The sequence below is a fragment of the Motacilla alba genome, unplaced genomic scaffold, assembly GCF_015832195.1.
Source record: "Motacilla alba alba isolate MOTALB_02 unplaced genomic scaffold, Motacilla_alba_V1.0_pri HiC_scaffold_28, whole genome shotgun sequence".
Lineage (NCBI taxonomy): Eukaryota > Metazoa > Chordata > Aves > Passeriformes > Motacillidae > Motacilla > Motacilla alba.
In genome coordinates this window covers 2,740,299-2,765,538 of record NW_024037374.1, presented here as the reverse complement: position 1 = coordinate 2,765,538, position 25,240 = coordinate 2,740,299, and the positions used below count along the sequence as shown (strand labels likewise).

The window sequence follows — 25,240 nt, the reverse complement described above, 5'->3', positions numbered from 1 at the left end:
GGAGGGCCCCCTTTTGGAGGTTTTCTCCCAAATTTGCCCTAAACCAGGACAAATAACATAATCTGTCAGTTTAAGGATGCACTGTATAGCTCATAGCAGTGTAATGAATATGATATCTGTGTATCGCTTATAGAAATAGTGATGTGATGAATGTATTGTACTGTAGACCTTAGCAAAACAGAAGATGCTAAAAGGCTTTTGTGTAACTAAGAGAACAGTGTGAAGCCATCCAGGGCTTTACAAGTGATAAGACAACAGTGACACAAGACAGAGCATGGAGGAGACTGAGGAAGAGCTGGTTAACTCCTCTTACCAGAGAAGTGTGAAACAACTGGGATGAAACCACGGGAAGGAATAAAATATATTGACTTGATCCCAGGATGTCATGCAGATAAGTCAGGGTGTAAAAGCCAAAATCAAAGGAGTCCCTGCAGCATCAAAAGCTTTCAAGAATGTTTGAATACTGTAGAAGCTAATGAATATGCATGTTACCCCAGCAATGTAACTGTACATAAAGAGCATGATTTTAAGCTACCTGGTGCTCTTTGGCCATTCACCAAAAGCATCCCAGTGCTGATCACTCATTTGTCCTTCTTTTATCCTTGATTAAACTTTTAAAAGTTCTAAAGAGTCAACTGTGTTTTTCACAACATTGTGGGGCCTCATGAACCCTGTGGGCCATTGTGACACTGCCCGGCCTTGTGGAACCATGGAGACCATGGTGACACCTTGGGGCACATGGAACCAAGGGTTCCATTCTGACACTGAGGAGCCTCATGGAACCAAGGGACCATTGAGACCCTTTGGAACTAAGGAGATCATTGTTGAGAGTACAGAACCTCAAGGAATCCAAATTCCATGTGACAGAGCAAGGCCTCATGGAAGCAAAAAGACCATGATGACCTTCTGTGGCCACATGGAACCAAATATCCACTGTGACACTGCAGAACCTGAAAGAACCAAGAGTCCATGGTGACACAGGAAGGCCTTGTGGAACCAAGGAGTCCAAATGTCTAAAACATTCCTTGCATATCTCTGCCTTAGGGAAGAGGAGCCTGCTTGGTGGCAGCTTGGGCTGTCACACACTTGAGGAGGGTCTCTGTTTTCAATGGGGAAATTCTGGAGTTTTAGATTCTTTTCAAAAAGAAAAATTAAAAAGGGAAAAAAACCCCTTTTAGTTGTGTTCAGCCAGTTCTCCAAGCAAAGCAGGACCCAGGTGAGGAGAGACAGGATGGGATTGGGGAATGTGGAGCAAGGTTGTTCACACTGGGTCAGAGCTCAAGGCCCAGCTTCTCTGACCAGGCCAGACCTCCTCAGGAGAGTCCCTGGATCAATATCAGTCACAGAATGCTGTAATCAGCTCCTCTCTAAAGAGAACATAAATAAAATATACCATTTAAACTAGGAATGCATCTTTCATAGAACCTCCTTGAAATATTTCTCCATGACTGCAGCAGGAAACCTTCCTAATGAACTGCTCCAGACCAGAGGGAAATCAAGGCAGGGCCATGGTTTGTCAGGACTTGCTTGATCCTAATGAGCCCCGTGGTGCATTTGGAGCTGAGCCCTGGAACCTCAGGGCCTGAGAGGAGATTGCACAAACCTTTCCAGGAGGCCAAGTCACAGGAAACACCCAAAGTTCTCAAAGCATGAATGGGTCCCACTAAGGTCCATCCCCAACACAGGGCCCTCATGGACTCCTTGGAGGAGAAAACTGGAGGCCAGGATGGCACAAAAAAACCTCTCAGAGATTCAGTGTGGAAAGGAAAATCCAAAGTACCTTAAAAATCTTGAGTATCTCAAAGTAGTAATGAGCCCCACTGACTGTCAGTACAAAGCTCTCAAGGGACTCATTACAGCAGATAATTGGGGCCATGATTGCACAAACCTCTCACAGAATCTCTACCAAAAGGGAAACACCAAGTACCTTAAAATAACTGAAGTACCTTGAAGCATTAATGAGCCCCACTGAGTGTCATTACTGATAAAAGCTCTCAAGGGATTTAATAAAGCAGATAATTGGAGGCTGTGACTGCACAATCTTTCTCATACAGTCTGTATCAAAAAGGGAAACACCAAGTAGCTAAAAAGCAGAAGTACTCTGAAGTATTAATGAGTCCCACTGAATGTTGCAACTGACAAAGCCTCTCCAGGGACTAATTACAGCAGATCATTGGAAGCCATGATTGCACAAACCTCTCAGAGAGTCCAAGGCAAAAGCCAAACCCAAAGTCCTTTGAAAACCCTGCAGTCCCTGGGAGCATGAAGGAGCCCCCAGGGCCATTGCTGAGCAAGGCTCCCCAGGGACTCCTTCCAGCAGATCCTTGAGGCCACTGGCATGTGGGCTATGGGGGCATGCTGAGAGCAGGACAAGGGGCTGCCAGTGCCCAGCCTGGCTGGGGCTGTGCCAGGAGGCCCCAGTGCCTCAGGACAAGGTGTCTCCTGCCAGCCCATGCTGGCACAGAGCCTGCTGTGCCCCAGGGCACCAAGCCTTGGCTTCTCTTTGTCCCCACCTGTCATCACTGCCTGCAGTTCTCTGCTCTGCCTGGGGCCTGAGGACACTTTCTCAGTGGTGCCCCTCAGTGGGACCCATTAGAAGTCCAAGAAACTTTGGAGTGTGATTCTGCCTTGGAGTTCTGCAGAGGTTTCTTCAGCTGCCTCTCAGGGCCTGATGTTCAGGGCCTGAGCACAAAGCCCCAGAGGGTCATTAAAGTCCTTGTGCTGTGGCTGTGCTGCTGAGCTGGGCTGGGCTGCTGGCACAGAGGCAGCTCCTGGGAACCAAGAAGAGCTTGAAAAGCACATTTCTCTTGCTGAGCAGCTCTTCTGCCAGCCCAGCAGGGCTGGGGCACTGCCTGCAGCCAGCCCGGGCACAGCTCAGAGGCACAGAGAGCTTCAATCAGTCAGGGCTGGGAAGGTGCTGAGAAGTGCCTGGGGCAGAATCCCTGCCAGCCCTTGGCACAGGAATCTCTGGCTGCAGGACAATGCAGCTGCAGCTCCTGGAGTGATCTCCTACAGCTGGAACATCCCAATGCCTACAGACTCTGTGAGTACATTCTCTGATTGTCTCTTGTGCAGAGCAGCCAGGGGTGCCCAGGGCTGTCCTGCAGAGCAGGCTCCTGCAGCCCAGGGCACTGTGCTGGGGCAGGGACTCTGCTGCCTTCCAGGGACAGCTCTCAGCCAGCCCTGGCAGCTGCTCCCAGCACTGGGGGACAAGATGTGGGGGCAAGGAGACAGCTGGTAAGGCTTGGAAATGCTCTCCTTGTGTGGGGATGATGCTGCATTGTTCAGGACTGCTCCCAGCATGGCATTTAACTGCAGAACATTTCCAAGTAGATTATACAGGGAGAAAAGCCAGGCAGGGCTTGCATAAAATGTAAAATCCTGCTTTTTAAATCTACTACTCTGAGTTGCCTGGGTGGAAAATTGCACATAGATATTCATCTCTCAGTTCAGATGAAAAAAATAAAAAACTTTTTCTCAGATCTGAATAAACCAGGCAGTTACAGAAATCAGCACAGGGGCCCCTTAGAGGCACCATTAGTGTCTCTTCTCCAGCCTCCTCAGGGTTGCTCTCACATTGCCATCAGAGCCTGCAGAGCCAGAGCTGCCCCTGGGCAGTGCCTGAGCTGGGAGGGGACTGCAGGTAGGAGCTGAGCCCCCAGGGCTGGGCTGGGCTCTGGCAGCCCTGGCAGAGCCCAGCCCTGGGCACAGGGAAGCAGCTGCTGGCAGGGAAAGCTCCAGGCAGCAGAACCCTGGGCAGGCAGTGGGGTGAAAATGCCCCCAAGCTGTGCTGGCATATTTGAAGTCCTCTCCAAAGCCAAATATTCCATGATTTCTTTTTTTACAGATCCCCATGGCCAGCCCCAGGAAATGTCCAACAGCAGCTCCATCAGCCACTTCCTCCTGCTGGCATTGGCAGACACGCGGCAGCTGCAGCTGCTGCACTTCTGCCTCTTGCTGGGCATCTCCCTGGCTGCCCTCCTGGGCAACGGCCTCATCATCAGCGCCGTAGCCTGCGGCCAGCACCTGCACACGCCCATGTTCTTCTTCCTGCTCAACCTGGCCCTCACTGACCTGGGCTCCATCTGCACCACTGTCCCCAAAGCCATGCACAATTCCCTCTGGGACACCAGCACCATCTCCTACACAGGATGTGCTGTCCAAATCTTTTTCTTGCTGTTCTTCATTGGAGCAGAGTATTTCCTTCTGACCATCATGTGCTACGACCGCTACGTGTCCATCTGCAAACCCCTGCACTACGGGACACTCCTGGGCAGCAGAGCTTGTGCCCTCATGGCAGCAGCTGCCTGGGCCAGTGCCTTTCTCTATTCACTGCTGCATACGGCGAATACATTTTCCCTGCCTCTGTGTCAGGGCAATGCCCTGGGCCAGTTCTTCTGTGAAATCCCACAGATCCTCAAGCTCTCCTGCTCCAAATCCTACCTCAGGGAATTTGGGCTCATTGTTTTCAGTGCCTGTATGGTATTTTGCTGTTTTGTGTTCATTGTTTTCTCCTATGTGCAGATCTTCAGGGCTGTGCTGAGGATCCCCTCTGAGCAGGGACGGCACAAAGCCTTTTCCACCTGCCTCCCTCACCTGGCTGTGCTCTCCCTGTTAATCAGTACTGCAACATTTTCCTACCTAAAGCCCCAGTCCATGTCCTCCCCATCCCTCAATCTTGTGGTGTCAGTTCTGTACTTGGTGGTGCCTCCAGCCCTGAACCCCCTCATCTACAGCCTGAGGAACCAGGAGCTCAAGGCTGCAGTGTGGACAATGATGACTGGATGCTTTCAGGAACATTAAACTGCTGACCTATTTCTGTAAATCACTTTTAATAAAAGTCATCTTTGATACTTCTTGTTGGTTTCATTTTGGAGGTTCTTTTTCTTTATTTTACCTTTTCAGTGTTGTCTACAAAGAAATATCAGTGTTTATCCCATTTCTCATTTTATTTCTCTCTACCTTCCCTGTGGCCACACACTGTGTCAATGAGGGGCTGCACTCTAAGTGGCTTTAAAGGAACTAAAGGATCTCCCAGCAAAGTCTTCTGCAGAGATGCCCTTTTGTTGCCTCCTCTGGAGCTGCAGCAGCAATGTCTGTGTGCAGAGCTGGGGGCAGATCAGTGCTGGCCCAGCAGCTGTGCCCAGCAGCAGCAGCACTTGGTGTTGCCAGTGCTGCTGCCGTGGCCCTGCCCCGCTGCCCTGGTGGCCCTGGTGTTGCTGTAGGGCCTGAGTGCTCTCGGGGCCGGGCACAGTGCTGGGGGTGGCAGTGCCGGGGCTGCAGCAGGGACAGGCCATGGGCACTGCTGGGGCAGCGCTGACGCCTCAGGCCAGGGCCTGGGGGCTCCAGCCTCCTTGCCCAGGCTCTCTCAAGAACACACCCAGGCCAATGTTGAGCACAGAAAACGCCCGTGAGCAGCCCCAGGGTGGCCGTGGGCAGGCTGGGGGCAACCAGCATGGCTGGGGCTCTGCAAGGGCCCTGGGGGAGATGGGAAGGAGCAGCAGAGCAGGGGCTGATCCATCCCCAGTGCGCTGGACAGCCCAGGGCAGTGTCCCAGAGTGTCCTCATGGAGCTGCCAACACCATCCCCCCTCTGCAGCCCTGGCCTCTCCCCCAGCTCACACAGGTGCCGCATCCTTGCAGGCACAGGCACGGCAGCCCTGGCTCAGGAGCCCCTGTTTGCATTGCACACAGCAGGCGGGAGCACCCCCATGCTGCTGCTGTGGGGACATGAACCTGAGGGAGCACAAATGCCATCAGCCCCTGAGGCCAGCAAGGGCTGGGGGACACCAGGGAAACCACTCAGCTTTGTCCTGGCCTCTGCAGCCAGCCAGAAAGTTTGTTCCCATCAGCTGGGAGTTTCCTGTCCCACTGCAGACGCTGTTGCTCAGAGCCAGGGCTGCCTGGCAGCCACCCCCAAACTGCCCTGAGCATTTCCTTGGCTTCACCTTTACTTCCTTTCCTCTTTCCTGATCCAGATTTCTTCCAATTGCCCAGCCCTGTTCCCTCCCCTGCAAACAGCCCATCCCTGTTTGCCCTTTCCTCTCTGGCCCCACTCCCCATTGCAGTTCCTGACTTGGCACCATGGGAACGGCCCTTGGGGAGCAGGATCATCCTCCAAGTGCTGCAGCAATTGTCTGCAGGCTCCTGCAGTGCCTCCTGCTGCTCCCTTGCCAGAGGCACCCCAGGCCAGGGGAGCCCATCTGGGCTGCTGTGTCTGCCTGTGGGGCTCCCTGTTGTGGGCAATGAGGAGGAGCTGCAGAGGCTCTGCAGGACTGACAGGATGGGCTTTGGGGCTGGCAGGAGAAGCTGAGGCACCTGGGCTGCTGGAGCTTCTGAACAGGAGGCCCAGGGCTCATTGTGCAACTGCTCCAAGGGTGCTTTCAGAGAATAACAAAATAAACAAAAAACACTTTTTGAAACATTAACTTGGGCCATTCAACTGCCAAACTTTAGGGCTGTTCCATTTTAAGTTACTCAAAATTTGCAGGAAGAGGGAATTATAAAGAGAGAAGGACAAAAAGAGATTCAGAGAAGCACACACACAGAGCTACCAACTCCTGGATCCCAGCAGTGTTCAGATGGAAATTCCAAGAGGAGGTAGGGTCAAGATGTGTGCTTGCCTTGTGCTCTGCCTTCAATACCCCTTGGTCTTCCTGGGCCCTTCCCCCAGGTGGGGCTTGGGCTCATTTGGTCCCTCAGGAGCTGGGCTGGGGGCTGCAGAGGTGGCTGTGGAGCATTGCCTGTGCTGTGCCAGGGCCTGGCAGACACTGCTGGGCTGGGATAGAGGCTCTGGGGGCATTGGGGTTCCAGGGCAGGGCAGTGCTGGGGTTCCAGGGCAGGGCAAGGCTGGACCTGCCCCTTCTTTCCCCACACACACAAAATGTTTCAAGTCAGCAATCTCCTCCAGTGTGTCACAACAGGGAATGTTGGAGGTGGAAGCCAATTCTGGCCATGGGCACCTGGAGGAGAAGGACAGTTCTTTTCCACAGGAAGGAAAGCACAGAGCCCCAGTGTTTGAAAGGCAGGGGAGAGCCTCACTAGGCCAAGGGCAGCCAGACTTGTCAGCAATGGCAGATTTTGTCTGGAAGCAGTCTTTGGATACAGGGAATTCTGGAGGTGGGAGCCCAATTTCAGCTATGGGTGCCTGGAGAAGCAGGACAGTTCTTTCCGATAGGAAGGAAAGCATGGAGCATTCCCAAGTGTTTTGGGGACAGATGAGAGCTGACCCTCCTGAAACTGCTGCCAGACAGACTTGTCCTGGCCATATTCCTATGGGAAAAATCTCTGGATATAAAGAAATTTGGAGGTGAAATCCCAGTTCCGGCCATGGGTACTTAGAAGAGAAGGGCAGTTCTTTTCCATAGCAAGGAAAGCACGGAGCCCCAGTGCTCCAGGAGCTGATGAGAGGCAGCCCTTGACATCCCAAGATCAGCCAGACCAGTCAGGTGGCCCCTGGGAGGCCAAGCCAGCCAGACCTGTTCCATGTTCCCTTGGTTCCATGGAGCCCCACAGTGTTCCAATGGTCCCTTGCTTCCAGGAGGCCCTGAGGTGTCACAATGCCCCCTTGGTGACACGAGGCCCTGAAGGGTCACAATGGTCTCCACGGTTCCATCAGGCCCCACAGAGCCATCATGGTCTCTGGGCTCCATGCAGCCCCGCTGTGTCACCATGGCCCCTTGGTTCCATGGGCTCCAGTGGTGCCACAATGATCCCCTGGGTTCCATGAGGTTCCCTAGTGTCACCATGGTATCCTTGGACCTGCTGGGACTCTCAGTGTGTTCCCAGTCACCCCCAGTATGGTTACAGACACTCCCAGTACATCCCAGTTGCCCTCAGCATACTCACAGTCACTCCCAGTCACATCCACTTGGCCCAGTAAGGTTCCACTTTGCACCAGTATGATCCCAGTCACTCCCAGGGAAGGGAAGGGACTGGGACAGACTGGGACAGGCTGGGATGGACTGGGACACTGGGATACACTGGGACACCGGGACACACAGGGATACACCGGGACACATCATGGCCAGGACTGGGACCAGTGGGAGCAGGATCAGAGCACCCTGGGACTCAGCAGGGCCAGAACTGGGGCAACAGGGATCACAGTGGGACCAACTGGGATTGACTGGGAGTGTCTGTAACCATACTGGGGGTGACTGGGAACACAGTGAGAGCGACTGGGAGTCACTGAGCCTGCACTGGGGGCAACGGGGATTGACTGGGACCATGCTGGGGAAGACTGGGATCATAGTGGATTCATACTGGGATCATACTTGGAGTGACTGGGTCTGTGCTAGGATGCAGGGGTTTTGGATTGCTAATTTAGGATTTCTCTAATTTTGAGATTTTTTTTTTTGGCTAATGTACTAAAGAATGTGGTGGCTTCGGTGTTGGTTAATTACAATGGTTACATTGGTTACATTAAAACCACAACTACAGTGGTTAATACACTTATTTTTTGTTGTGAGATAGGATTAAGAGAAAGGTAAAGCAGGCTTAAAACTTTAAAAGGGTATAAAGAAAAATTTTATTAAAAATAACTAAATAGAAAAAAGAAAAGGTAGTAAGAATCAGAACAAACTTTTCAGAATACTTCTCCCCAAGCCTTTTTCTTTCTCACTGACAATCTAAAGGAACTAATCTTAAGATTGCTAGTCAGTTTGTTAGCATTCAGAAACACAGTCACAGAATGATTATATGCAGGTGCTTTTATTGAAGAGCTCTGGGTGTCAGGGGTACAGACCCAAATCTGACTCTGACATGGCTTCGGGATGAACATGTTTTTATATTCTATCATTATATAACTTTCATATTAATTATTAAACTTACATTGTTCTATTCTATACATTGATTTCATCCAAGCATGGGCTTCTCATAGTCCCCCTCAAACTTCTAACGTAGTTTTCTCATGATTCTTCTTATGATTAAACAATAATTATATTTAATTACCAAAAAATCTTCACATCTAACAATTATATCATTTATTATATACTGGTTACACAGGTGCAATTTCACATGATCTGGCAAACACAAGGCCTAACATTTCTCAGAGCCTACTTTTAACATTTTCCCAGGGCCCACTAAGCCTAGCTTTCTTTCTAACTCCCCGAATTTTCTATGATTTTAAAACCTTTTACTATCAAGTTTACTACCTCTAAAATAGTCTTTTTTAAGTTCACTTAGGGAGAGAAGTCCCTCTTGTTAAAGTTATGGAGGCTTTTCTACAAGAGGAAAAAAGAGTTTTCTTGTGGTTCTTAAGTTTGTCACGAATAACAGCTGCCCGAAGAACCTTGCTATCCTGAAATCTTTCTTATTTCTACAAGCCTTTCCACAGCTTGTCCACAGCTATGTTGATTTATGGGGTATTGTTTTAAAGATGAGCCGTTTAAAGGCAAAAGTTCTCATTATCTATCTCTAAAATCATCTTCATCTTTGGGAACAGAGAACTTCTTTTTTTAGAAGCACAAGCGTACTCTTCTCTCTTTCTCTGTTCAAACTTCTCATGGGATTACAGCTATTTTAACATCTGCTTACTTTAACATAGAAGCCTTTACTTGATCTCAATTACAACACTTTCATCTCCTTATGATTTTATGTGTTACAAGGAAAAAGAATATTTTCTTTATAGCTTACAAGAAGATTTCAGCTCTAAAAACAAAGCATCTTCTCACCCCTGCCATCTAAGACTTCTCCTTTATTAACTTTAATGTCTTCATGTTGTTTTTCATACACTTGCATTTTGTTCTTTTCTCTCACTCAAAAGAAGATTGAAGTCCTGAAAAAGTTACCATCACACCTGAAGCCTACCTAACCCACCAATACCTTGCAACAGAAAGCTGTGGCTAAGTTGTGTTCAGATCAGCTTTATAGTTAGTTTTTAGTTTTCTACACCAGCTACAGAAGTCTGGTCTACAGCTACAGGTCTCAGCCACGCTGAGAAGAAGCAGCCTGGCAGCAAGATCTTCACAGCCGCAGCCAGCCCTGCTCTGGCTCAAGCTCCGCAGCCTCCCCTGTCTTCCTGCCTGGCAGCTGCTGAAGCCCAGCCCGGCCAAAGCAGAGCCCAGAGAGAGAGAAGCCAGCAAGCAGCCCAGAAAACAGAAGAGAAGCCCAGCCCGCAGCAGGACTGCCCAGCCCAGCCCAGCCCAGCCGAGACACAGAGCCGAAGCCGAAACCCACCACCTCCCTGCCGACCAACAGAGGAAAAAAGAGCTTCCAAATTTTTTCATCTTTAACATGTGTGTTTCACAAAAGTGTGTCTAGCTTTCCAGCAGTTCAACAGACTGTCAGATACACAAAAACCTTCCCAAAATTTCCTCCCATTCCAAACCATAACACAGGGGCCACTGGGAGCAACTGGGATCCGACTGGGAGCAACTGGCAGCAGCTAGGACCAAGCTGGGAGCAACTGGGATCATGATGGCATCAGAGTAGGATCATACTGGGAGGGACTGGGTGTGTGCTAGAGGCAACTGGGATCACACTGGGAAGAGATGGGACCATGCTGGGGACAAATGGGATCATACTGGGAGCAACTGGCACCACACTGAGAGTGACTGGGGTCATTCTGGGATCATACTGGAAGTGACTGGGAGCAGGCTGAGGGCAACTGGGACCATGTTGGGGCAACTGGGATATACAGGAAGTAACTGGAATCATGCTGGAGGTGACTGGGAGTGGTTATGAGCAATTGGAATCATACTGGAAGCTACTGGGAGCAACTGGGAGTGAGTGGAAACACATTGGGGACAACTGGGATATACTGGGAGAGACTGGGAGTGACTGGAATAACGGAAGAAACATAAAAGAAGTGACTGGGATAGTACCGGGAGAGGCGGGGAATGGGAAAAGGTTGTGTTGGTGCTGGATAAGGGGGTGCAGGGGGGGGGTCTCAGTGCCAGACAGAGGGGTAAAGGGTGTCTCAGTTCTCAGGAATGGGGGCGCAGGGGGTCTCAGGGTCATGGAAATGGCAGGGAAGGGATGTGGAGAGGTAGAAGGGAGTTCCAGGGGGTCCTTGAGCCCAGGAAAGGGGAGTCCAGGGTTTCCCAACAAGGGGGTACCAGGGTGGGGACACCCCGGGTGTTCGGGAAGGGGCAGTTCAGGGGGTCTCTGGTTTTGTCACAAAGGTGGGGCTGAGGGCTGGGAAAGGCAGGAATGGGGGTCCAAGGCGTTCCAGGGCGTCCCAGGGTCAGGCACACGGGAAGTCTGGAGGCTGGGAGCCATGGGATGGCCGGGAAAAGGGGAGCAGGGGCTCCTGATGTTCGGAAATGGGGGATCCAGGGGGTCCCTGTGCAGGATAAGGGGAGCAGAGGGGTCCCTCTCCCCCCTGAGCGCCCCCAGCCCCAGCGCTGGAGCCATCGCGCTGCTCCTGCTCACTCCCAGGATGATCCCAGGATGATCCCAGCACAGCCCAGTCCCTCCCACTCCTGGCATCCCCCCAGCCCTCTCTGCGTTCCGGCCCGTCCCGGCTCAATCCCCGCCGCTCCCGCGGGCTGCGAGGGCTCCGGCAGCGGGCGAGGAGGAGGAGGGAGGGAGGAAGAGGCGGAGCGGCAGCAGAAGCAGCAGGAGGAGAGGACGGGGAACCGCGCGGCTCCGGCGCTGCCTGAGCTCGCAGCACCCCGGGAGCATCGTCCCCCATCCCCAGGTGCCCGGGGAGGGGGAGCTCGCCCCAAATATCCCGGGGGTGCCTGGGGTTGGGGTCTTTTGAGGGGGATGTTTGGAGCTCTCAGGGCTCCAGAGCCGAGCCGCAGATGGCCCTCGGGGGGACATCGGGGGGTCCCCGGGAGGTGTTTCTGGGGGGTCCCGGTGGGGGCAGCAGTGGCGGCAGAGCCCCGGCGGGGGGACACTGGTTTTGGGGAGCCCCAGGAGAGCCGCGGCTTCCCTGAGCGGGAGGCTGGAGAGAGGAGAGCCCCAGAAGCCAAAGGGGGACCCCGAGAGGGGGGGACCCCTGGCACTGCCGGCACCCCGGCACTGGGGGGTGCTGGGGCTGGAGGGGCGGCATGGCCGGGAAAGGGGCTCGGGGCTGCCGGGGCCGGCAGGGGCTGCTCCCAGCATGAGCCCCGGTGCTCCCAGTCATTCCCCATTATGATGAAGTTTGGCCCAAGCATGCTCCCAGTTGCTCCCACTTTGATCCAATGTGTTCCCAGTTCTCCCAGCTGCCCCTAGTATAGTCCCAGTCACTCCCAGTGTGATCCCAGTATGATCCCAGTCTCTCCCAGCAGAGCCCCAGTTACCCCCAGCGTGGTCCCAGTTGCCCCCAGCACATTCCCAGTGGCTCCCAGTGTGGTCCCAGTCCCCTGCATGGTCTCAGGCACTCCCAGTATATCCCAGTTGCCCTGAACATTCTCATAGTCATTGCCAGGCACTCCCAGTTACCTCAGCGTGGTTCAGCTGCCCCCAGTTTTATCCCAGTCACTGCCAGTCCATCCCAGTTGTCACCAGCATGCATCCTGTCATTCCCAGTTGCTCCCAGTTCCTCCCAGTGTGTGTGCAGGGAGCTCCCAGCATGGGCCTGGTAGTTCCCAGTAATCCCCAGTCAGGGTCTATTGACACCCACTATCATCCCAGTATGATCCCAGTCACTCCCAGTATGATCCCAGTGATCCCCAGTGTGATCCCAGTTGCTCCCTGTCAATGCCAGCATGACCCCAGTAGCCTCCAGTATGATCCCTGTGACTCCCAGTCTCTCCCAGTATATCCCAGTTGTTGCCAGCATGTTTCCAGTCACTCCCAGTTGTCCTCAGTTCCCAGCATAGGGTCCCAGTTCTCCTCAGCATGGTTCCCATTGTTCCCAGTGTGTTCTGAGTCATCCCCAGTATGGTGACAGGCACTCCCAGTATATCCCAGTTGCCCTCAGCATGTTCATAGTCATTTCCAGACACTTCCAGTGGTCCCAGTAAGGTGCTTGTTATCCCAGTATGATCCCAGTCACACCCAGTATATCCCAGTTGCCTCCAGCATGCATCCAGTCATTCCCAGTTCCTCCAGCTTGCTTGCAGCATGATCCCAGTTTCTCTCAGTTGTTCCCAGCAGCCCAGAGTGTGATCCCAGGTGCTCCCTTTCTACACCAATATGAGCCCAGTTACCTCCAGTATGATCCTTGTCACATGCCAGCACTCCCAGTATGGTCCCAGTATAATCCCAGTAACTTCCAATCACTCCCAGTATGGTCCCAGTATAATCCCAGTTATGTCCAATCGCTCCCAGTATGGTCCCAGTATAACCCCAGTTATGTCCAATTGCTCCCAGTATGGTCCCAGTTCCCTTCCGCTAGATCAGCCCAGTCAGTCCCAGTATGATGCCGTTTGCTCCCAGCGTGCTCCCAGTTGCTCCCAGTCAGGCCCAGTACAGGGATGATGTGCATGGTGTGTTCCCAGTCACTCTCAGACCTTCCCAGTATTGGTCCAGTCCCTCCCAGTATGATCCAGAGATGACACCAGTGTGCTCCCAGTCACTGCCAGGATGAACCAGTTGTGCCCCACATGGTTCCTGTTGCTCCCTTTCACCCTCACTTTTGTTCCAGTCCCTCCCAGTTTCTCCCAGTGTACCCCAGTTCCTCCCAGCATATTCCCAGTCACTCCCAGTTCCTTCCAGCCTGATCCCATTTGCTCACAAGCACTCCCAGTCAGCCTCAGTGTAGTTGCACTCACAGTGCCAGTATGATCCCAGTCACCTCCAGCACAATCCCAGTTCATCCCAGTATAAGCCCAGTTGCTTCCAGTCACGCTCAGCATGCACCCAGTCACTCCCAGTTCCTCCCAGTTGCTCCCAGCATGATCCCAGTGGCTCACAGCTGCTGCTGGTCACCCTCAGCATGATCCCACTGGCTCCCACTATATCCCATTTGTCCCCAGCATGGTCTCAATTGCCCCCCAGAGGCTCCTACTCACTGCCAGTGTGATCCCAGAGTGATCCCAGTCTCCCTCAGTGTGATTGCAGTCTGCCTCAGCATGGGCCCAGCTGCCCCCAGTATGATCCCAGTATGATCCCAGTATGATGTCAGCGCAAAGCTGAGTGGAAAATGCCCCTTGGGGGGACACTGAGGGGTCCCGGTGGCAGCTGCTGGCAGAGGCAGCCTGGAGGAGCAGAGCCCTGTGTCCCCCAGGAGCCCAAAGCGGGGAGCCCAGAGAGGGGGGACCCTCAACAGCCTGGAGAGGGGCAGGGGGGAATCCTTGGAGCCCCTGCACCCCAAAGCAGACAATAAGGGGAGAAGGGACCCCGGGACCCCAAAACCCCCAGTGTCCCTAAGTGGGGAGATGGAAAAGGGGGAACTTTTCGTATTCCTGGGACTCCCAGCAACCTGGGGAGGGTGAAGACTGAGTAGATTGGGGACCCCCAGTAAAAGTGTGACCCCCAGCAGCTGGGACAGGGCGTAACCCCCAAACACCAAAAGGGAAGAGACCAGAGATGGAGAACTCCTGGGAGGCATTTTCAGGACTGAATCTTGGTGTTTGGGAGGTTTTTATGGAGCCCAGATGGCCGGTGACTTTTAGAGATGGACTTGGGCAGAGGCACCGTCAAACTCAATGTGCTCACCCCTTGTTTTTCCCCAGACCAGGATTTCTCATTCCCAAACATGGGCCGGATAGAGGAGGAGGCTGCGAGGAAGAGGAAGATGTCCCAGGACACCCAGGCAGGTGAGGAGGAAGTCAGTGCCCCTTTCCCCCTCTGTCCTGCTCCATCTCCCAGCCCGGCATGGCCCCTGGCTGCAGGACAACCCTGCTGCCAGCGCCGTCCTGCTGGGGATGCCCTGGGGGCATCTCCTTCCCCTTCCCTGTGGCATGGAGGCAAATCCCATCCTCTCCTTGTCCTTCCTCCTGCAGACAAGGAGCTGAGGATGGAGACCAGGGAGGACAAATCCCCACAGCAAAACCTCCTGGAAGAGGCCGTTTTGAGAGGCTCCAGGGCACAGGAATCCAATGCGGAAGAAAAGCCACGGAGATCCCTCAGGACGAGGGGCTGCATACCCAGGCCAGGGTGCTCTGAGGAGGAAAGACCCAGCCTGTGCCAGGAAGGTGGACAGAGCTTCAGCCAGAGCTCGGAGCTGGTGGTCCATGAGCAGCTTCATGATGGGGAGAAGCCCTACAAGTGCTTGGAGTGTGGGAAGAGCTTCAGGCAGAGCTCTGACCTGATCTGCCACCAGATGATCCACACTGGGGAATGGCCCTACGAGTGTGGGGAATGTGGGAAGGGCTTCAGCTGCAGCTCCGCACTCATCATCCACCAACGCATCCACTCTGAGGAGAGGCCCTACGAGGGTTCTGAGTGTGGGAAGAGGTTTTGGATCAGCTCCCTTCTCCTCCAGCACCAGCGGATTCACACCGAGGAGAGGCCCTTCCGCTGCCCCGACTGCAGGATGGGCTTCAAGCACAACTCCCACCTGAGTTGTGGCACCGGCGCATCCACACCGGGGAGAGGCCCTATGAGTGTGGGGAATGTGGGATGAGCTTCAGATCGAGCTGCAGCCTGATCTGCCACCAGAGGATCCACACCAGGGAACGGCCCTACGAGTGTGGGGAATGTGGGATGAGCTTCAGCTGCAGCTCCGATGTGATCCGCCACCAGAGGATCCACACTGGGGAAAAGCCATACACGTGTGGGGAATGTGGGATGAGCTTCAGCTGGAGGTCCCACCTGATCATTCACCAAATGATCCACACTGGGGAGAGGCCCTACGAGTGTCCCGAGTGTCAGAAGAGGTTTCAGACCAGCTCCAGTCTCCTCCAGCACCAGCGGATTCACACAGAGGAGAGGCCCTTCCACTGCCCCAACTGCGGGAAGGGCTTCAAGCAAAACTTCAGTCTCGTCAGGCACCGGCGCATCCACACTGGGGAGAGGCCCTACGAGTGTCCTCAGTGTGGGACGAGTTTCACCCAGAGCTCTACTTTGATCAGACACCAATGGAGGCACTGGTAAGAGAAGCCCTGCAAATGCCCCAGCTGCAGGAAGAGCTTTGTGCACTGCCCCAACTTCATCCCCATTGGAGGACCCATGTTGGGAAGAGCCCTGATTACCCACATTTCCTGTGCTCCTTGTTGGGAAGACACCTGGCTGGTGGTCTCCACGTCCTCCTGTGTAGCAGGCCCAGGGCCTGCAAGGGCTCCCTGGCGTTCAGCAGCCTAAGATAGGAAATGCTGAGTCCTGATGACTGGACCTTAGAAGCCACTCTCTCCCGCCTTTGGACCCTTGCTTATCTCTCTGTAAGACTATGGGTCACTTTCCTTTGACCCTTACTATTGGACAATTTCTAAAACCCCTGTAACCTCTATAAAGGGCTACTTTTGCCCAGCTTGTTAGAAGAGCTGTCCCTGAGAACCTTCGTAGAAGATCCTAATAAAGACTTTCCTGCAGAACCTCACACGGCGCTTCTCCTCTCTCTCCCTGCACCTGCCTGCCTGCGGCACCTAGCAAGCTAAGGGCTGAAATCACACAATAAGCTGGTAATCACTGAAGAGATGATTTCACTGAACCTTGCTAAGGCAGCCTGTGGCTGAGACCTGCCTAGGAACTCAGACAAGCCGTGACAAGCAGGGCTGGGCTATCCGGATTCATTGCAGCCCGCTGGGACACCCCGAAACCCAGCAGAAGCTGCATTAGTTCTGTGCCACTCTCATACTTGTAAAATGTTTCCTCCTTCCAACAAATGTAAATCTACCCTCATTCATTTTAAACATACTGACCCTTGTTCTGTCACTGCAAGATTTAGGAAAAAATAACTCTGACCACAATTTTCCCATTTTCACAGATCTTGGAAAGGAACCAAAAATCTCCCAGTATGGGGTTTGGAGGCCTCATCCCATGAGCAGCAGGTAGAGGCTGAGGGCTCTGGGCTCTGTGGTGTGGAGACTGAGGACAGAACAGGAGTAGCCTGGCAGGGACTGAAGGGTGGTTTCAGAGAGGCTGGAGCTTTTCTTCATAGAGGATATAAGCATGAGAAGGGAACAATGGCACCAAGGGCAGCTGGGGAGGCCCAGACTGGACACCAGGAGAAAGGAATTTTCCTGCCAGGGCAGGGCTGTGGTGCAGCACGTGCCCCAGAAGGAGCCTGGAGCAGCCCAAGGCTTTGTGTGGGCAGGCAGAGGCAGGCAGGAGGCAGAGCTGTCAGCAAAGGAAGGGGCCAGCCAGGTGGGGCAGCCGGGGCATGACGACAGCTTGCAGGGACAGAGGCACAGGGCAGGGACACCGTAGGACAGCCTGGGCTGCACAGGGCACAGGAATGTGCCCGGGAAGAGCCCTGAGCAAGGAGGGAGGGACAGGATCTGCCTTGCCAGGGGCTGGGGCTCAGGCCTTGGGCCTTTGCATTCGTGAAACAAATCCAGGTTTGCTCAGCACCAGAGACACCTTTCCCTTGCTTGTCCCCACCTGTCATCACTGCCTCCAGTGCTCTGCTCTACATGGAACCTGAGGACACGTTCTCAATCCTGTCCCTCAGAAGGATCTATTTTATGTATGAGAAACTTCAGTGTTTCAAACTCACTTTGAGTTCTGGAGAAGTCTTTGAGCCTTTTCGGAGGGACTGAGTGTGATGCAAGCAGCACCAAAGCCCCAGAGGGTCATTAAAGTCCTTGTGCTGTGTCTGTGCTGCTGAGCTGGGCCGGGCTCCTGGCCCAGAGGCAGCTCCTGGCAAGGGCAGCGCTGCAGAGAGACAGCTCTGGCCAGGAGCAGCTCCTGTGCACAGCCCAGCAGGGCTGGGGCACTGCCAGGGCAGCTCAGGGACACGAGCAGGGCCCAGACAGAGCTCACAGGGGCTCAGCACTGGCAGGGGCTGTGGCATGTCCCAGACGGGGCTGTGTCACAGCAGCGCCTCTGTGGCTGTGTCATGGAGGCACAGAGCAGCTGTGATGTCATCAAGGGGCTGTGTGAGGTCACAGGTTGGGCTATGACATCCCAGAGTTTGTTTTGTGAGTTCATCAAACACCTACAGCATCACAGAGGGGATTCTGTGACATCACACAGCAGGCTGAGACATCATGGCATGGCTGTGTGACATCATAGGGACAGCTGTGAGGTCAAAGTGTGTGCTGACAATACAATACAGAGTGGCAGTATGACATCACAGAGAGGGTTTTGTGTCATCACTGAGGGGGTTGTGACATCCTAGAGCTGTCTGTGACATCATAGAGTAGGGTGTGAGGCCATAGAGCAGATCCTGCCATCATAGAGGGTGGCTGTGTGACATCAGAGAGTGGGTTGTGACATCACTGGGTGGCCATGTAACATCATAGAGCAGGCTGTGAAATCACAGAACAGACAGTGACATCACACGGAGACTTTCTGACAGCACAGAGTTTTCTGTGACATCACAGAGCAGCTTCATGACATTCCAGGGTGACATGCCAGAGTTGGCTCTGTGACATCGCAACAGAGCTGTGTGACGTCCCAGAATGGGCTGTGACATCACAAATGGCTATGTGACATCATAGGGGATCTGTGACATCTCCGGATGATGTGTGACATCACAAGTGCTGTGTGACATCACAGGGGCTGTGTGAAGTCACTGGGGAGGTCACTCTGTCCCAGCCCCCCCTCACAGTTCCCCCCAGAGCAGTCCAATGCTGCTCATGCAAGGAGGGGTCCCCTGTACCCCCGGGTCCCCCCGCCCCTGGCACCGCAGCCTCCCCCAGAGGATGTTCCACGAGATCAACCCCAGAGCCTGACACGGGGACAGGGGGCCTGGGCTGTGGGGGGTGGGACAGCTGGACAGGAACCCCCCAGCAGTGTCCCTGTGTCCCCCAGGGCCAGAGCTTGGACCAGGGCTCCTTCACCCTGTTCTGAACAAGGGCTTGAGAGCGCTGAAAAAATCCCCAGCAAGGGATCAGCAAAAACCAGATTTAATATTCAGCGACAGCACCACCAAGTTCCTTGGCAAGAGTCATTCTGCTCCTGACTGGACACTTCAGGCACAGCAAGGAAACAAAGCAACAACAAAACCAAACCAAATCCAGGCAATCAAACCAGAAATGAACTGAGAACTGTCCCTGTGTGTGTGTGTGAGACAGGGACAGTGAGGGCAAGGATAAAAGGAAAATACGGCCTAAAAGCTGAACAGAGGTCAAAGTTAACAGGTTTTGACTTATCCCTTAACCTTAACTTCTACCTCCAACTTCACAATTTAGCAAAAGGACTGCACTCTCACAGGATTTAACCTTACTCACAACCTATGACTTAATGATTTAACAGTGGAATAACACCTAACAATACTCAGCCTATAATTTATATTAAACATAATAACTTAGCAAAATAACTCTTAGAAGCATTTAACTTAGCTTAGACCTCATGACTTTACTTACAGGCCTGACTGACTCAGCTATCCAAGGCACTCAAGCCCCTCAGAGAGCAGCATTTCTGCCCCATTTCCCCAGCACAGGCACTCCTGTCTGCACACAGACACCAAGAGTCAGTGCAAGGCACCTGTGAGAAATTCCCCTGAGGGCAGGAAATGCTCACTGGGGAGGCTTTGGCATCTCCCCAGCAGGGTGAAGGGTTGAGCCTGGAGGAGTGGGGGGGTCGGCCCAGGCTCCGTTTTTCTTCAGGGATCCCCGAGTGCAGCAAACGGGAGAGTTCCCGGCTGGGAGAGGCCCCACTCAGAGGGAGTCGCTGGCCCAGGAGAGCTCCAAGGGGCTCCTTTTGGAGCGCTGTTTGTAGGGCCCCAAGAGAGGGGCTTCAGTCCCAGCAATGGCTCATCCTGGCCACACTCGGCATCAACAGCTTTCTTTGGCAGTGTGAGAACAGGGATGTTGTGGCTCTGAGGGAACAAAAGCAGTTCCCAGGGCTGCTCCTACAGAAAGCAGGAGCTCCTTGGGCAGCAGCAGTGCCTGGGGCAGCCAGTGTTTGTGATGAGCTGCAGAGGAGCTGAGCCCAGGGGCTGCTGGCCAAGGCTGAGGCCCAAGGAGCATTTCTCAGCTGGCAGGGCGGCCTGAGAAGGGGAGGGGGGAATGCAGCAGCACAGGGCCATGGAACCAAGGGACCATTGTGACACTGTGGGGCCTCATGGAATCATGGCGAGCACTGTGACATTGCTGGGCCTCGTGGATCCAAGTGGTCTGAACTGACACTCTGTGGCTCCATGGAATGCAGGGATCATTGTGACACTGGGAGGCCCCATCAGACCAAGGGTCCATTGTGACACCACGGGGCCTCATGGAACCATGGAGGCCATGATTGACACTTTGCAGTGTCATGGAAACAAGGGACTATTGTGACACTGTGAGACCCCACGGAGCCAAAGATCCATTGTGACATCGCAGGGCCTCATGGAACCATGGAGAGACCATTAGGACACTTCACAGCCTCATGGAGCTAAGGGGCCATTTTGACACTGAGGGGCACCATGGAATCCTGGAGACCATTGTGAAACTATGAGGTACCATGGAATAGGCAAAGCACTGTGACACTGTGAGGCCTCATGAAATCATTGGGACCATGCGACACTTGGGGGCCTTATGAAACCTAGGGGCCATTGTGACACTCTGGGACCCCATTGAACCAAGGGTCCATTGTGACACTGCAGGTCTTCTCCTAATCAAGGCACCATTGTGACACTCTGGGGCACCATAAAACCAGGGGACACAGAACATGTCTGGCTGGTTTGGCCTCCCATGGACTGCCTGACTGGTCCAGCTGACCTTGGCATGTTGAGGGTCTCGTCTCATCTGCTACTGGAACACAGGCTCCATGCTTTCCTTGCTATGGAAAAGAACTGTCCTTCTGCTCCAGGCACCCATGGTCAGAATTGGGATTTCACCTCCCAATTTCCTTATATCCAGGGATTGTTCCAATAGGAATATTGCCAGGACAAGTCTGGCTGGCAGTGGCTTCACAAGGGTCACTCCCATCTGTCTCCAAAACATTGGGGAAGGCTCTGAGCTTTCCTCCCTGAGAGAAAGAACAGTCCTGCTTCTCCAGGCGCCCATGGGTGAGATGGGGCTTCCACCCCCAAAATTCCTTAAATCCAAAGACTGCTCCCAGACAAAATCTGCAATTACTGACAAGTCTGGCTGGCCTTGGCCTAGTGAGGCTCTTGCCTGCCTTTCAACACCATGGCTCCATTCTTTCCTTCCTATGGAAAAGAGCTGTCCTTCTTGGCCAGGTTCCCATGGCCAAATTGGGATTTCACCTCCAACACTGCCTACAGTGAGAGACTGGAGGAGATTGTTGGCTCAAAACATTTTGTGTGTGAGGGAGTAAGGGGCAGGTCCAGCCTTGCCCTGCCCTGCAAGCCCAGCACTGCCCTGCCCTGGAACCCCAATCCCCCCAGAGCCTCTATCCCAGCCCAGCAGTGGCTGCCAGTCCCTGGCACAGCACAGGCAATGCTCCACAGCCACCTCTGCAGCCCCCAGCCCAGCTCCTGAGGGACCAAATGAGCCCAAGGCCCACCTGGGGGAAGGGCCCAGGAAGACCAAGGGGTATTGAAGGCTGAGCACAAGGCAAGCACACAGCTTGATCCTACCTCCTCTTGGAATTTCCATCTGAAAACTGCTGGAATCCAGGAGTTGGTAGCTGTGTGTGTGCCTCTCTATATCTTTTTTGTCTTTCTTTCTGTCCTCTCGCAAATTTTGATAAATATAAAATTGAAGTGGCTTAAAATTCGGGAATTTTAATGGGTCAAGTTAATGAATTTAGAAGTGTTTTTTGTTGATTGAATGTTGTATTAAGCATTTTGCCAAAGTTTTTCTGATTTTCTAAAGTTCCCAGTAAAGGCTGTTTTGTTGTTTTGAGCTCCTGAGAATCACCTATTTGTGTTTCTCCAGTACATCCAACTCAGAGAACACAAACAATTGAAATTCCTTTTCAATGTCTCCTTGAGAGAGTTGTTTGGGGGATGGGAGTCAGCGATTGTTTGTCCTGCTTGGCACAGCCCAGGCAGGGCTCTCCCAGCCCCATTCCACACTCCATTTTCCAGCTGGAGCCGCTGGTGCCTCTGAGTTGTGCTGGCCCAGCCCCAGGGACGCTCTCCTTGTCTGCCCATTCCCCCACGGGCTCTGGCCAGGGATGGCCTCAGTGGGGGCTGCTGACATCCTCAGCAACTTGGAGGCTGCTGCTGAATTGTACTGCTGCAGAGGCTTGTTCAGCCTGCAGCTCTTCAGTGCAGGAATTCAGTGTCCCAGGGCTCATCAACATCCAAACACCTGAACAAGCCAAGCCTCTGGGAATAATTTAAGATTTCAAATCTTTTGTGGTTAATTAGACAGATTACAGAATACACTACAGATTCCAGCAGTGTCTTCAAACTGAATATATTCTATTTAAAAAAACAGTGAGAAATTAATTCTTTATGTCCTGATTAGGTTTTTTTTTTCCTGTTAATAAATTGATTTGTGCAATCTCCAATTGACACTGAATCCAAGTACCTTCTCATGCAGTTTGAGTAGATGTGAAAATCAAGACCCTTCATGGCTGACAATCACTCAGACTCTGTCCCTACCCCCACCCCACCATTTCCCCCATCCAAGGCCTGGCACTCAGAGCAGCCTTGTGCAAATCTGAGCTCCCTCCAGCCCAGGCTGCAGCTGCAGCTTTCAGCTCCTTGGCTCCAACTCCCACCTGCTTTCCTTGCAGAAGGAGCTGCCCGAGACACAGAGGGATGTTCATTTCTTGTCAGCCAACAAAGCCAAGGCAAGGCACAGCTCCATCAAATGCAAAAGTCATTCTTCTCCCTGGCTCTGTCCTGCCTCTGATCCCCACAGCCTGTCCTGTTTCCTTCATCCCTGCATTGCCAGGCACTTTTTGGGACAAGGGAGCTCTGCTCTGGGGATGGAGGGAGGTCCAAGTGCAGCCCCTGGAGTGGGAACCACAACTCATCAGGTTTGTGTTCTTTTGAGGCACCAGGAACTGGTGGGACTCAGAGGCACAGAAAGTTTCTCTTCATGGCCAACAGACCATAGCTGAACAGGACACAATCTAATAACAATCACACTCTTCTCTGAGCTATGTGCAACATCCCAGCAGCATCTGCTGAGTCCTCCATCCACAAGTGATTTCCAAACTAAAATTAATTTCAGACAAACATGGTTCTGTGATAGATATAAAAACACAATTAAGTTCTTGTATCAGGATGCTTGTCCTGGAGTGGGGGCAAAACAGCTCGAACAATTCCTGATTTGCAAAGCTGTCAGTGCTGGATGGAGAAGGGGCTCAGGCTGCTCTTGGTTTTGAGGAAATGCTGAAACCAGCCTGACTCATTTCATCTCCTCCTGTCCTGGCTGATCTCCCCTCTTTCCCCTTCCACCCATTGGCTTTTGTCTCCCACCAGGCCCCCCGCTGAAGAGCCTGGCTCTGTGTTCTCCAGCACCTCCTGGCTGGCACTGCCAGGCTGGGATGAGGAGCCCCTCAGCCTTCCCTGCTGCAGGCTGGACAAGCCCAGCTCCCTCAGCCTCTGCTCACAGCCCAAGGGCTCCAGCCCCACCTTGGAGGCCCTTCCCTAACCCTGCTCCAGCTGCCTGACATCTCTCCTGCCCTGGGCAACCCAAACCAGGCCACAGTGACCTGGAGAATTCATGGCCTTGATGTCCTGGTCACACAGCCCTGGCCCCTTGTCCCCATGTCAGGCTCTGGGCTGGATCCTGTGGAACATCCTTTGCTGGAGGCTGTGGCTCCTGGGGGACCGGGGGGATCCCGGGGGACAGGGACCCCGCTGGGCATGAACAGCATTGGACTTGTTGGGAGAAACTGTGAGGGGGAGCTGGGGCAGAGTGACCAAGCCAGTGACCTGACACAGCCCTCCTGGGATGTCACACAGCCCCTCTAGGATGTCACATACTCTGCTCTGTGATGTCACCACCAGCTCTGTGATGTCATAGTCTGCTTTGTGATGTCACAGCTGGATCTGTGATCTCACAGAGGCAGCCTATGATGTTATAGCTTCTCAATGACCTTACACAACCCACAATGTGATGTCACAGCCCACTCTGTGACCTCATGTTACCAGATGATCAATTGCCTCCACCAGGTGAGCTGACACCTGGAGCTTGTTCTCCAAAACCCCCGACCTATGGAAACCACACAGTGCCCATTGTGTCAGAAGGGGAACTGGGAGTTCACCAGCCTCAGTGTCCTGCCAGCTCAGCCAGGCCCACTGGGACATTGGGATCCACGATCACCAGGGACAACCAGAGAGACCCCCAGGACAGAATAGTGCATGGGTAAAGGGGAGGGGAAATGTGTTAATGATTTTGGGGAGATGATTATCAGATGTATATTTAGTCTGGGACAATCAATGAATATGTGTGCAAAATGCAGACAATAAACAGAAACTTTCCTGTACTCAGCACGCACGGCTTTGGGAGGAGCTCTCCCCCGTGCATCCGGCTCAATAAAGAATGCTGCTTCTTAATGCTGCATTGCTGATAAGGAGTTTTCTGTTTTACCAAATTTTTGGCAGCACTCCCACTGCCAAGGAAAGCTCTGTCTCCTGCTGTTCACAAACAGAGAAGGGCTGGTGGCAGATGTGGGAGTCAGAGGCTGCCCTCGGACACAGTGACCATGAAATCATCAAGATTTCAATGTCCTGTGAGAGAAGGAGGGGCAGCAACAAAACTTCTACCCTGGAATTAGGAAGGGCAGACTTCGGCCTGTTTAGGATGCTGATTTGGGGAGTACTGAATCAGGAACTGATTTTTTTAAGGGAAACAGCCCTTCAATACAAAGGAAGGATGGACACATTTCAAGGGAGTAATCTAAAAGGGGAAATTCAGAACCCAGCTGAGGTGGGGAAATACCTGAAAGAGAAGTACCATGTTGACTCGAAGCAGAAAAAGATCATTGCAGTGAGCTGGGCCCTGGCATATGCTTATTGCACACTGCTAGATACTCTAGGGCAGCAGACAGAGGCAGGGGTCCAGGGAGATAAATCAGCAGCTACCCCAGTCACTCAGGCTGCAGCCAACACCCCAGGCTCAAAGCCAGCAGCCAAATCAGACAGTGAGCCTAAGCCAGCAGCTAAACCAGACAATAAGCCTCAACCAATGGCTGCTGCTACTGGCACTAGAAGTGGAAAGTTCACAGACGAGACCAATCGACCAGTGGATGATGATGATGATGCAGGAGAAGTACCCTCAATGCTTCCTGACATAAAATCAGGAGTCAAAGCAACAGGCGCAAGATCAGAATCCATCTACAGTAGGACTTCTGAAGGGAGAAGAGCAACAGGTACCAATTGTTACTAGCACAGTATAGAACCACTGAAGATGCTGTGATTGCCATCCATAAGATGATCCGAGAGCTGGAGAGCCAAGGGGTGGTCAGCA

The 25,240-nt window shown here is 53.1% G+C and overlaps 2 pseudogenes; one reads left to right on the top strand and one right to left on the bottom strand.

Moving 5' to 3' along the window:
* The window catches only part of LOC119696322, a 2,199,709-nt pseudogene that overhangs the window by 312,420 nt on the left and 1,862,049 nt on the right, over positions 1-25,240 (top strand).
* Positions 1-25,240, bottom strand: part of LOC119696323 — a 1,148,804-nt pseudogene that overhangs the window by 260,787 nt on the left and 862,777 nt on the right.